This window comes from Phoenix dactylifera, chromosome 4 (assembly GCF_051530095.1).
Source record: "Phoenix dactylifera cultivar Ajwa chromosome 4, Ajwa_hap1_PhDact_Kaust_v1.1, whole genome shotgun sequence".
NCBI lineage: Eukaryota > Viridiplantae > Streptophyta > Magnoliopsida > Arecales > Arecaceae > Phoenix > Phoenix dactylifera.
Window position 1 is genome coordinate 35,002,861 of NC_143193.1, and position 9,580 is coordinate 35,012,440.

The 9,580-nt window shown below is 49.3% G+C and overlaps 26 non-coding genes across 26 annotated transcripts; all 26 read right to left on the bottom strand.

Moving 5' to 3' along the window:
• Positions 1-170: 170 nt before the first annotated feature.
• On the bottom strand, positions 171-289 carry LOC149756672 (5S ribosomal RNA). Its single transcript, XR_016401350.1, has one exon. It is a non-coding gene; the product is annotated as a 5S ribosomal RNA (ribosomal RNA).
• Positions 290-535: 246 nt separating this feature from the next.
• LOC149756673 (5S ribosomal RNA) lies at positions 536-654 on the bottom strand. The gene has a single exon (XR_016401967.1). It is a non-coding gene; the product is annotated as a 5S ribosomal RNA (ribosomal RNA).
• A 247-nt stretch (positions 655-901) lies between these two features.
• On the bottom strand, positions 902-1,020 carry LOC149756674 (5S ribosomal RNA). The gene has a single exon (XR_016400871.1). It is a non-coding gene; the product is annotated as a 5S ribosomal RNA (ribosomal RNA).
• A 246-nt stretch (positions 1,021-1,266) lies between these two features.
• Positions 1,267-1,385, bottom strand: LOC149756675 (5S ribosomal RNA). Its single transcript, XR_016406712.1, has one exon. It is a non-coding gene; the product is annotated as a 5S ribosomal RNA (ribosomal RNA).
• A 246-nt stretch (positions 1,386-1,631) lies between these two features.
• On the bottom strand, positions 1,632-1,750 carry LOC149756676 (5S ribosomal RNA). The gene has a single exon (XR_016401361.1). It is a non-coding gene; the product is annotated as a 5S ribosomal RNA (ribosomal RNA).
• A 245-nt stretch (positions 1,751-1,995) lies between these two features.
• On the bottom strand, positions 1,996-2,113 carry LOC149756677 (5S ribosomal RNA). Its single transcript, XR_016407935.1, has one exon. It is a non-coding gene; the product is annotated as a 5S ribosomal RNA (ribosomal RNA).
• Positions 2,114-2,360: 247 nt separating this feature from the next.
• LOC149756678 (5S ribosomal RNA) lies at positions 2,361-2,479 on the bottom strand. Its single transcript, XR_016402488.1, has one exon. It is a non-coding gene; the product is annotated as a 5S ribosomal RNA (ribosomal RNA).
• A 246-nt stretch (positions 2,480-2,725) lies between these two features.
• LOC149756679 (5S ribosomal RNA) lies at positions 2,726-2,844 on the bottom strand. The gene has a single exon (XR_016405032.1). It is a non-coding gene; the product is annotated as a 5S ribosomal RNA (ribosomal RNA).
• Positions 2,845-3,089: 245 nt separating this feature from the next.
• Positions 3,090-3,208, bottom strand: LOC149756680 (5S ribosomal RNA). Its single transcript, XR_016401371.1, has one exon. It is a non-coding gene; the product is annotated as a 5S ribosomal RNA (ribosomal RNA).
• Positions 3,209-3,454: 246 nt separating this feature from the next.
• Positions 3,455-3,573, bottom strand: LOC149756681 (5S ribosomal RNA). The gene has a single exon (XR_016401968.1). It is a non-coding gene; the product is annotated as a 5S ribosomal RNA (ribosomal RNA).
• A 247-nt stretch (positions 3,574-3,820) lies between these two features.
• On the bottom strand, positions 3,821-3,939 carry LOC149756682 (5S ribosomal RNA). Its single transcript, XR_016400872.1, has one exon. It is a non-coding gene; the product is annotated as a 5S ribosomal RNA (ribosomal RNA).
• Positions 3,940-4,185: 246 nt separating this feature from the next.
• LOC149756683 (5S ribosomal RNA) lies at positions 4,186-4,304 on the bottom strand. Its single transcript, XR_016406713.1, has one exon. It is a non-coding gene; the product is annotated as a 5S ribosomal RNA (ribosomal RNA).
• A 246-nt stretch (positions 4,305-4,550) lies between these two features.
• Positions 4,551-4,669, bottom strand: LOC149756684 (5S ribosomal RNA). Its single transcript, XR_016401381.1, has one exon. It is a non-coding gene; the product is annotated as a 5S ribosomal RNA (ribosomal RNA).
• A 246-nt stretch (positions 4,670-4,915) lies between these two features.
• LOC149756685 (5S ribosomal RNA) lies at positions 4,916-5,033 on the bottom strand. The gene has a single exon (XR_016407047.1). It is a non-coding gene; the product is annotated as a 5S ribosomal RNA (ribosomal RNA).
• Positions 5,034-5,280: 247 nt separating this feature from the next.
• Positions 5,281-5,399, bottom strand: LOC149756686 (5S ribosomal RNA). Its single transcript, XR_016405193.1, has one exon. It is a non-coding gene; the product is annotated as a 5S ribosomal RNA (ribosomal RNA).
• A 246-nt stretch (positions 5,400-5,645) lies between these two features.
• Positions 5,646-5,764, bottom strand: LOC149756687 (5S ribosomal RNA). Its single transcript, XR_016405033.1, has one exon. It is a non-coding gene; the product is annotated as a 5S ribosomal RNA (ribosomal RNA).
• Positions 5,765-6,010: 246 nt separating this feature from the next.
• LOC149756688 (5S ribosomal RNA) lies at positions 6,011-6,129 on the bottom strand. Its single transcript, XR_016401384.1, has one exon. It is a non-coding gene; the product is annotated as a 5S ribosomal RNA (ribosomal RNA).
• A 246-nt stretch (positions 6,130-6,375) lies between these two features.
• LOC149756689 (5S ribosomal RNA) lies at positions 6,376-6,494 on the bottom strand. Its single transcript, XR_016402594.1, has one exon. It is a non-coding gene; the product is annotated as a 5S ribosomal RNA (ribosomal RNA).
• A 246-nt stretch (positions 6,495-6,740) lies between these two features.
• On the bottom strand, positions 6,741-6,859 carry LOC149756690 (5S ribosomal RNA). Its single transcript, XR_016412458.1, has one exon. It is a non-coding gene; the product is annotated as a 5S ribosomal RNA (ribosomal RNA).
• Positions 6,860-7,105: 246 nt separating this feature from the next.
• On the bottom strand, positions 7,106-7,223 carry LOC149756691 (5S ribosomal RNA). The gene has a single exon (XR_016407048.1). It is a non-coding gene; the product is annotated as a 5S ribosomal RNA (ribosomal RNA).
• Positions 7,224-7,470: 247 nt separating this feature from the next.
• LOC149756692 (5S ribosomal RNA) lies at positions 7,471-7,589 on the bottom strand. The gene has a single exon (XR_016402489.1). It is a non-coding gene; the product is annotated as a 5S ribosomal RNA (ribosomal RNA).
• Positions 7,590-7,835: 246 nt separating this feature from the next.
• Positions 7,836-7,954, bottom strand: LOC149756693 (5S ribosomal RNA). The gene has a single exon (XR_016404399.1). It is a non-coding gene; the product is annotated as a 5S ribosomal RNA (ribosomal RNA).
• A 246-nt stretch (positions 7,955-8,200) lies between these two features.
• On the bottom strand, positions 8,201-8,319 carry LOC149756694 (5S ribosomal RNA). The gene has a single exon (XR_016401394.1). It is a non-coding gene; the product is annotated as a 5S ribosomal RNA (ribosomal RNA).
• Positions 8,320-8,565: 246 nt separating this feature from the next.
• LOC149756695 (5S ribosomal RNA) lies at positions 8,566-8,684 on the bottom strand. Its single transcript, XR_016401406.1, has one exon. It is a non-coding gene; the product is annotated as a 5S ribosomal RNA (ribosomal RNA).
• Positions 8,685-8,930: 246 nt separating this feature from the next.
• Positions 8,931-9,049, bottom strand: LOC149756696 (5S ribosomal RNA). The gene has a single exon (XR_016401303.1). It is a non-coding gene; the product is annotated as a 5S ribosomal RNA (ribosomal RNA).
• Positions 9,050-9,296: 247 nt separating this feature from the next.
• Positions 9,297-9,415, bottom strand: LOC149756697 (5S ribosomal RNA). Its single transcript, XR_016400873.1, has one exon. It is a non-coding gene; the product is annotated as a 5S ribosomal RNA (ribosomal RNA).
• Positions 9,416-9,580: the final 165 nt, after the last annotated feature.

The window sequence follows — 9,580 nt, forward strand, 5'->3', positions numbered from 1 at the left end:
CCGTTCTGGCGTAGGATTCAACGCGCTGTTCCGCTATGCGGCATGGCACCGCGAGTCTCCGGACTCAGTTTATTTTCGGGGGAAAAAAATTATCCGAAGAGGAAAAGCCAAAAGCCGAAAAATTAAAAATAAATATTATCAAAAAATAAAAAAGCGGGCAAAAAATAAAAGGGGTGCAACACGAGGACTTCCCAGGGGGTCACCCATCCTAGTACTACTCTCGCCCAAGCACGCTTAACTGCGGAGTTCTGATGGGATCCGGTGCATTAGTGCTGGTATGATCGCACCCATGACATGCCCATCGAAACACCCTTTTATGACAAAGCAGCAGACCTCGACGGCCCGAGACATTCGCGCTGCCGGGGCCGTTCTGGCGTAGGATTCAACGCGCTGTTCCGCTATGCGGCATGGCACCGCGAGTCACCGGACTCAGTTTATTTTCGGGGGAAAAAAATTATCCGAAGAGGAAAAGCCAAAAGCCGAAAAATTAAAAATAAATATTATCAAAAAATAAAAAAGCGGGCAAAAAATAAAAAGGGTGCAACACGAGGACTTCCCAGGGGGTCACCCATCCTAGTACTACTCTCGCCCAAGCACGCTTAACTGCGGAGTTCTGATGGGATCCGGTGCATTAGTGCTGGTATGATCGCACCATCGACATGCCCTTCGAAACTCCCTAGTATGACAAAGCAGCAGACCTCGACGGCCCGAGACATTCACGCTGCCGGGGCCGTTCTGGCGTAGGATTCAACGCGCTGGTCCCGCTATGCGGCATGGCACCGCCAGTCTCCGGACTCAGTTTATTGTCGGAGGAAAAAAATTATCCGAAGAGGAAAAGCCAAAAGCCGAAAAATTAAAAATAAATATTATCAAAAAATAAAAAAGCGGGCAAAAAATAAAAAGGGTGCAACACAAGGACTTCCCAGGGGGTCACCCATCCTAGTACTACTCTCGCCCAAGCACGCTTAACTGCGGAGTTCTGATGGGATCCGGTGCATTAGTGCTGGTATGATCGCACCCAAGACATGCCCTTCGAAACTCCCTTTTAAAACAAAGCAGCAGACCTCGACGGCCCGAGACATTCGCGCTGCGGGGGCCGTTCTGGCGTATGATTCAACGCGCTGTTCCGCTATGGGGCATGGCACCGCCAGTCTCCGGACTCAGTTTATTTTCGGGGGGAAAAAATTATCCGAAGAGGAAAAGCCAAAAGCCAAAAAATTAAAAATAAATATTATCAAAAAATAAAAAAGCGGGCAAAAAATAAAAGGGGTGCAGCACGAGGACATCCCAGGGGGTCACCCATCCTAGTACTACTCTCGCCCAAGCACGCTTAACTGCGGAGTTCTGATGGGATCCGGTGCATTAGTGCTGGTATGATCGCACCCATGACATGCCCTTCGAAACACCCTTTTATGACAAAGCAGCAGACCTCGACGGCCCGAGACATTCGCGCTGCCGGGGCCGTTCTGGCGTAGGATTCAACGCGCTGTTCCGCTATGCGGCATGGCACCGCGAGTCTCCGGACTCAGTTTATTTTCGAGGGAAAAAAATTATCCGAAGAGGAAAAGCCAAAAGCCGAAAAATTAAAAATAAATGTTATCAAAAAATAAAAAAGCGGGCAAAGAATAAAAGGGGTGCAACACGAGGACTTCCCAGGGGGTCACCCATCCTAGTACTACTCTCGCCCAAGCACGCTTAACTGCGGAGTTCTGATGGGATCCGGTGCATTAGTGCTGGTATGATCGCACCCATGATATGCCCTTCGAAACTCCCTTTTATGACAAAGCAGCAGACCTCGACGGCCCAAGACATTCGCGCTGCCGAGGCCGTTCTGGCGTAGGATTCAACGCGCTGTTCCGCTATGCGGCATGGCACCGCGAGTCTCCGGACTCAGTTTATTTTCGAGGGAAAAAAATTATCCGAAGAGGAAAAGCCAAAAGCCGAAAAATTAAAAATAAATATTATCAAAAAATAAAAAAAGGGCAAAAAATAAAAGGGGTGCAACACGAGGACCTCCCGGGGGTCACCCATCCAAGTACTACTCTCGCCCAAGCACGCTTAACTGCGAAGTTCTGATGGGATCCGGTGCATTAGTGCTGGTATGATCGCACCCATGATATGCCCTTCGAAACTCCCTTTTATGACAAAGCAGCAGACCTCGACCGCCCGAGACATTCGCGCTGCCGGGGCCGTTCTGGCGTAGGATTCAACGCGCTGGTCCCGCTATGCGGCATGGCACCGCCAGTCTCCGGACTCAGTTTATTGTCGGGGGAAAAAAATTATCCGAAGAGGAAAAGCCAAAAGCCAAAAAATTAAAAATAAATATTATCAAAAAATAAAAAAGCGGGCAAAAAATAAAAAGGGTGCAACACGAGGACTTCTCAGGGGGTCACCCATCCTAGTACTACTCTCGCCCAAGCACGCTTAACTGCAGAGTTCTGATGGGATCCGGTGCATTAGTGCTGGTATGATCGCACCCATGACATGCCCATCGAAACACCCTTTTATGACAAAGCAGCAGACCTCGACGGACCGAGACATTCGCGCTGCCGGGGCCGTTCTGGCGTAGGATTCAACGCGCTGTTCCGCTATGCGGCATGGCACCGCGAGTCTCCGGACTCAGTTTATTTTCGGAGGAAAAAAATTATCCGAAGAGGAAAAGCCAAAAGCCGAAAAATTAAAAATAAATGTTATCAAAAAATAAAAAAGCGGGCAAAAAATAAAACGGGTGCAACACGAGGACTTTCCAAGGGGTCACCCATCCTAGTACTACTCTCGCCCAAGCACGCTTAACTGCGGAGTTCTGATGGGATCCGGTGCATTAGTGCTGGTATGATCGCACCCATGATATGCCCTTCGAAACTCTCTTTTATGACAAAGCAGCAGACCTCGACGGCCCGAGACATTCGCGCTGCCGGGGCCGTTCTGGCGTAGGATTCAACGCGCTATTCCGCTATGCGGCATGGCACCGCGAGTCTCCGGACTCAGTTTATTTTCGAGGGAAAAAAATTATCCGAAGAGGAAAAGCCAAAAGCCGAAAATTAAAAATAAATATTATCAAAAAATAAAAAAGCGGGCAAAAAATAAAAGGGGTGCAACACGAGGACTTCCCAGGGGGTCACCCATCCTAGTACTACTCTCGCCCAAGCACGCTTAACTGCGGAGTTCTGATGGGATCCGGTGCATTAGTGCTGGTATGATCGCACCCATGACATGCCCATCGAAATACCCTTTTATGACAAAGCAGCAGACCTCGACGGCCCGAGACATTCGCGCTGCCGGGGCCGTTCTGGCGTAGGGTTCAACGCGCTGTTCCGCTATGCGGCATGGCACCGCCAGTCTCCGGACTCTGTTTATTGTCGGAGGAAAAAAATTATCCGAAGAGGAAAAGCCAAAAGCCAAAAAATTAAAAATAAATATTATCAAAAAATAAAAAAGCGGGCAAAAAATAAAAAGGGTGCAACACGAGGACTTCCCAGGGGGTCACCCATCCTAGTACTACTCTCGCCCAAGCACGCTTAACTGCGGAGTTCTGATGGGATCCGGTGCATTAGTGCTGGTATGATCGCACCATCGACATGCCCTTCGAAACTCCCTAGTATGACAAAGCAGCAGACCTCGATGGCCCGAGACATTCACGCTGCTGGGGCCGTTCTGGCGTAGGATTCAACGCGCTGGTCCCGCTATGCGGCATGGCACCGCCAGTCTCCGGACTCAGTTTATTGTCGGAGGAAAAAAATTATCCGAAGAGGAAAAGCCAAAAGCCGAAAAATTAAAAATAAATATTATCAAAAAATAAAAAAGCGGGCAAAAAATAAAAAGGGTGCAACACAAGGACTTCCCAGGGGGTCACCCATCCTAGTACTACTCTCGCCCAAGCACGCTTAACTGCGGAGTTCTGATGGGATCCGGTGCATTAGTGCTGGTATGATCGCACCCAAGACATGCCCTTCGAAACTCCCTTTTAAAACAAAGCAGCAGACCTCGACGGCCCGAGACATTCGCGCTGCGGGGGCCGTTCTGGCGTATGATTCAACGCGCTGTTCCGCTATGGGGCATGGCACCGCCAGTCTCCGGACTCAGTTTATTTTCGGGGGGAAAAAATTATCCGAAGAGGAAAAGCCAAAAGCCAAAAAATTAAAAATAAATATTATCAAAAAATAAAAAAGCGGGCAAAAAATAAAAGGGGTGCAGCACGAGGACATCCCAGGGGGTCACCCATCCTAGTACTACTCTCGCCCAAGCACGCTTAACTGCGGAGTTCTGATGGGATCCGGTGCATTAGTGCTGGTATGATCGCACCCATGACATGCCCTTCGAAACACCCTTTTATGACAAAGCAGCAGACCTCGACGGCCCGAGACATTCGCGCTGCCGGGGCCGTTCTGGCGTAGGATTCAACGCGCTGTTCCGCTATGCGGCATGGCACCGCGAGTCTCCGGACTCAGTTTATTTTCGAGGGAAAAAAATTATCCGAAGAGGAAAAGCCAAAAGCCGAAAAATTAAAAATAAATGTTATCAAAAAATAAAAAAGCGGGCAAAAAATAAAAGGGGTGCAACACGAGGACTTCCCAGGGGGTCACCCATCCTAGTACTACTCTCGCCCAAGCACGCTTAACTGCGGAGTTCTGATGGGATCCGGTGCATTAGTGCTGGTATGATCGCACCCATGATATGCCCTTCGAAACTCCCTTTTATGACAAAGCAGCAGACCTCGACGGCCCAAGACATTCGCGCTGCCGAGGCCGTTCTGGCGTAGGATTCAACGCGCTGTTCCGCTATGCGGCATGGCACCGCGAGTCTCCGGACTCAGTTTATTTTCGAGGGAAAAAAATTATCCGAAGAGGAAAAGCCAAAAGCCGAAAAATTAAAAATAAATATTATCAAAAAATAAAAAAGCGGGCAAAAAATAAAAGGGGTGCAACACGAGGACTTCCCGGGGGTCACCCATCCTAGTACTACTCTCGCCCAAGCACGCTTAACTGCGAAGTTCTGATGGGATCCGGTGCATTAGTGCTGGTATGATCGCACCCATGATATGCCCTTCGAAACTCCCTTTTATGACAAAGCAGCAGACCTCGACCGCCCGAGTCATTCGCGCTGCCGGGGCCGTTCTGGCGTAGGATTCAACGCGCTGGTCCCGCTATGCGGCATGGCACCGCCAGTCTCCGGACTCAGTTTATTGTCGGGGGAAAAAAATTATCCGAAGAGGAAAAGCCAAAAGCCAAAAAATTAAAAATAAATATTATCAAAAAATAAAAAAGCGGGCAAAAAATAAAAAGGGAGCAACACGAGGACTTCTCAGGGGGTCACCCATCCTAGTACTACTCTCGCCCAAGCACGCTTAACTGCAGAGTTCTGATGGGATCCGGTGCATTAGTGCTGGTATGATCGCACCCATGACATGCCCATCGAAACACCCTTTTATGACAAAGCAGCAGACCTCGACGGACCGAGACATTCGCGCTGCCGGGGCCGTTCTGGCGTAGGATTCAACGCGCTGTTCCGCTATGCGGCATGGCACCGCGAGTCTCCGGACTCAGTTTATTTTCGGGGGAAAAAAATTATCCGAAGAGGAAAAGCCAAAAGCCGAAAAATTAAAAATAAATGTTATCAAAAAATAAAAAAGCGGGCAAAAAATAAAACGGGTGCAACACGAGGACTTTCCAAGGGGTCACCCATCCTAGTACTACTCTCGCCCAAGCACGCTTAACTGCGGAGTTCTGATGGGATCCGGTGCATTAGTGCTGGTATGATCGCACCCATGATATGCCCTTCGAAACTCTCTTTTATGACAAAGCAGCAGACCTCGACGGCCCGAGACATTCGCGCTGCCGGGGCCGTTCTGGCGTAGGATTCAACGCGCTATTCCGCTATGCGGCATGGCACCGCGAGTCTCCGGACTCAGTTTATTTTCGAGGGAAAAAAATTATCCGAAGAGTAAAAGCCAAAAGCCGAAAAATTAAAAATAAATATTATCAAAAAATAAAAAAGCGGGCAAAAAATAAAAGGGGTGCAACACGAGGACTTCCCAGGGGGTCACCCATCCTAGTACTACTCTCGCCCAAGCACGCTTAACTGCGGAGTTCTGATGGGATCCGGTGCATTAGTGCTGGTATGATCGCACCCATGACATGCCCATCGAAATACCCTTTTATGACAAAGCAGCAGACCTCGACGGCCCGAGACATTCGCGCTGCCGGGGCCGTTCTGGCGTAGGGTTCAACGCGCTGTTCCGCTATGCGGCATGGCACCGCGAGTCTCCGGACTCAGTTTATTTTCGGGGGAAAAAAATTATCCGAAGAGGAAAAGCCAAAAGCCGAAAAATTAAAAATAAATATTATCAAAAAATAAAAAAGCGGGCAAAAAATAAAAAGGGTGCAACACGAGGACTTCCCAGGGGGTCACCCATCCTAGTACTACTCTCGCCCAAGCACGCTTAACTGCGGAGTTCTGATGGGATCCGATGCATTAGTGCTGGTATGATCGCACCCATGACATGCCCATCGAAACACCCTTTTATGACAAAGCAGCAGACCTCGACGGCCCGAGACATTCGCGCTGCCGGGGCCGTTCTGGCGTAGGATTCAACGCGCTGTTCCGCTATGCGGCATGGCACCGCGAGTCTCCGGACTTAGTTTATTTTCGGGGGAAAAAAATTATCCGAAGAGGAAAAGCCAAAAGCCGAAAAATTAAAAATAAATGTTATCAAAAAATAAAAAAGCGGGCAAAAAATAAAAGGGGTGCAACACGAGGACTTCCCAGGGGGTCACCCATCCTAGTACTACTCTCGCCCAAGCACGCTTAGCTGCGGAGTTCTGATGGGATCCGGTGCATTAGTGCTGGTATGATCGCACCCATGATATGCCCTTCGAAACTCCCTTTTATGACAAAGCAGCAGACCTCGACGGCCCGAGACATTCGCGCTGCCGGGGCCCTTCTGGCGTAGGATTCAACGCGCTGTTCCGCTATGCGGCATGGCACCGCGAGTCTCCGGACTCAGTTTATTTTCGAGGGAAAAAAATTATCCGAAGAGGAAAAGCCAAAAGCCGAAAAATTAAAAATAAATATTATCAAAAAATAAAAAAGCGGGCAAAAAATAAAAGGGGTGCAACACGAGGACTTCCCGGGGGTCACCCATCCTAGTACTACTCTCGCCCAAGCACGCTTAACTGCGAAGTTCTGATGGGATCCGGTGCATTAGTGCTGGTATGATCGCACCCATGATATGCCCTTCGAAACTCCCTTTTATGACAAAGCAGCAGACCTCGACCGCCCGAGACATTCGCGCTGCCGGGGCCGTTCTGGCGTAGGATTCAACGCGCTGGTCCCGCTATGCGGCATGGCACCGCCAGTCTCCGGACTCAGTTTATTGTCGGGGAAAAAAAATTATCCGAAGAGGAAAAGCCAAAAGCCAAAAAATTAAAAATAAATATTATCAAAAAATAAAAAAGCGGGCAAAAAATAAAAAGGGTGCAACACGAGGACTTCTCAGGGGGTCACCCATCCTAGTACTACTCTCGCCCAAGCACGCTTAACTGCAGAGTTCTGATGGGATCCGGTGCATTAGTGCTGGTATGATCGCACCCATGACATGCCCATCGAAACACCCTTTTATGACAAAGCAGCAGACCTCGACGGCTCGAGACATTCGCGCTGCCGGGGCCGTTCTGGCGTAGGATTCAACGCGCTGTTCCGCTATGCGGCATGGCACCGCGAGTCTCCGGACTCAGTTTATTTTCGGGGGAAAAAAATTATTCGAAGAGGAAAAGCCAAAAGCCGAAAAATTAAAAATAAATATTATCAAAAAATAAAAAAGCGGGCAAAAAATAAAAAGGGTGCAACACGAGGACTTCCCAGGGGGTCACCCATCCTAGTACTACTCTCGCCCAAGCACGCTTAACTGCAGAGTTCTGATGGGATCCGGTGCATTAGTGCTAGTATGATCGCACCCATGACATGTCCATCGAAACACCCTTTTATGACAAAGCAGCAGACCTCGACGGACCGAGACATTCGCGCTGCCGGGGCCATTCTGGCGTAGGATTCAACGCGCTGTTCCGCTATGCGGCATGGCACCGCGAGTCTCCGGACTCAGTTTATTTTCGGAGGAAAAAAATTATCCGAAGAGGAAAAGCCAAAAGCCGAAAAATTAAAAATAAATGTTATCAAAAAATAAAAAAGCGGGCAAAAAATAAAAGGGGTGCAACACGAGGACTTCCCAGGGGGTCACCCATCCTAGTACTACTCTCGCCCAAGCACGCTTAACTGCGGAGTTCTGATGGGATCCGGTGCATTAGTGCTGGTATGATCGCACCCATGATATGCCCTTCGAAACTCTCTTTTATGACAAAGCAGCAGACCTCGACGGACCGAGACATTCGCGCTGCCGGGGCCGTTCTGGCGTAGGATTCAACGCGCTGTTCCGCTATGCGGCATGGCACCGCGAGTCTCCGGACTCAGTTTATTTTCGGGGGAAAAAAATTATCCGAAGAGGAAAAGCCAAAAGCCGAAAAATTAAAAATAAATATTATCAAAAAATAAAAAAGCGGGCAAAAAATAAAAGGGGTGCAACACGAGGACTTCCCAGGGGGTCACCCATCCTAGTACTACTCTCGCCCAAGCACGCTTAACTGCGGAGTTCTGATGGGATCCGGTGCATTAGTGCTGGTATGATCGCACCCATGACATGCCCATCGAAACACCCTTTTATGACAAAGCAGCAGACCTCGACGGCCCGAGACATTCGCGCTGCCGGGGCCGTTCTGGCGTAGGATTCAACGCGCTGTTCCGCTATGCGGCATGGCACCGCGAGTCACCGGACTCAGTTTATTTTCGGGGGAAAAAAATTATCCGAAGAGGAAAAGCCAAAAGCCGAAAAATTAAAAATAAATATTATCAAAAAATAAAAAAGCGGGCAAAAAATAAAAAGGGTGCAACACGAGGACTTCCCAGGGGGTCACCCATCCTAGTACTACTCTCGCCCAAGCACGCTTAACTGCGGAGTTCTGATGGGATCCGGTGTATTAGTGCTGGTATGATCGCACCATCGACATGCCCTTCGAAACTCCCTAGTATGACAAAGCAGCAGACCTCGACGGCCCGAGACATTCACGCTGCCGGGGCCGTTCTGGCGTAGGATTCAACGCGCTGGTCCCGCTATGCGGCATGGCACCGCCAGTCTCCGGACTCAGTTTATTGTCGGAGGAAAAAAATTATCCGAAGAGGAAAAGCCAAAAGCCGAAAAATTAAAAATAAATATTATCAAAAAATAAAAAAGCGGGCAAAAAATAAAAAGGGTGCAACACAAGGACTTCCCAGGGGGTCACCCATCCTAGTACTACTCTCGCCCAAGCACGCTTAACTGCGGAGTTCTGATGGGATCCGGTGCATTAGTGCTGGTATGATCGCACCCAAGACATGCCCTTCGAAACTCCCTTTTAAAACAAAGCAGCAGACCTCGACGGCCCGAGACATTCGCGCTGCGGGGGCCGTTCTGGCGTATGATTCAACGCGCTGTTCCGCTATGGGGCATGGCACCGCCAGTCTCCGGACTCAGTTTATTTTCGGGGGGAAAAAA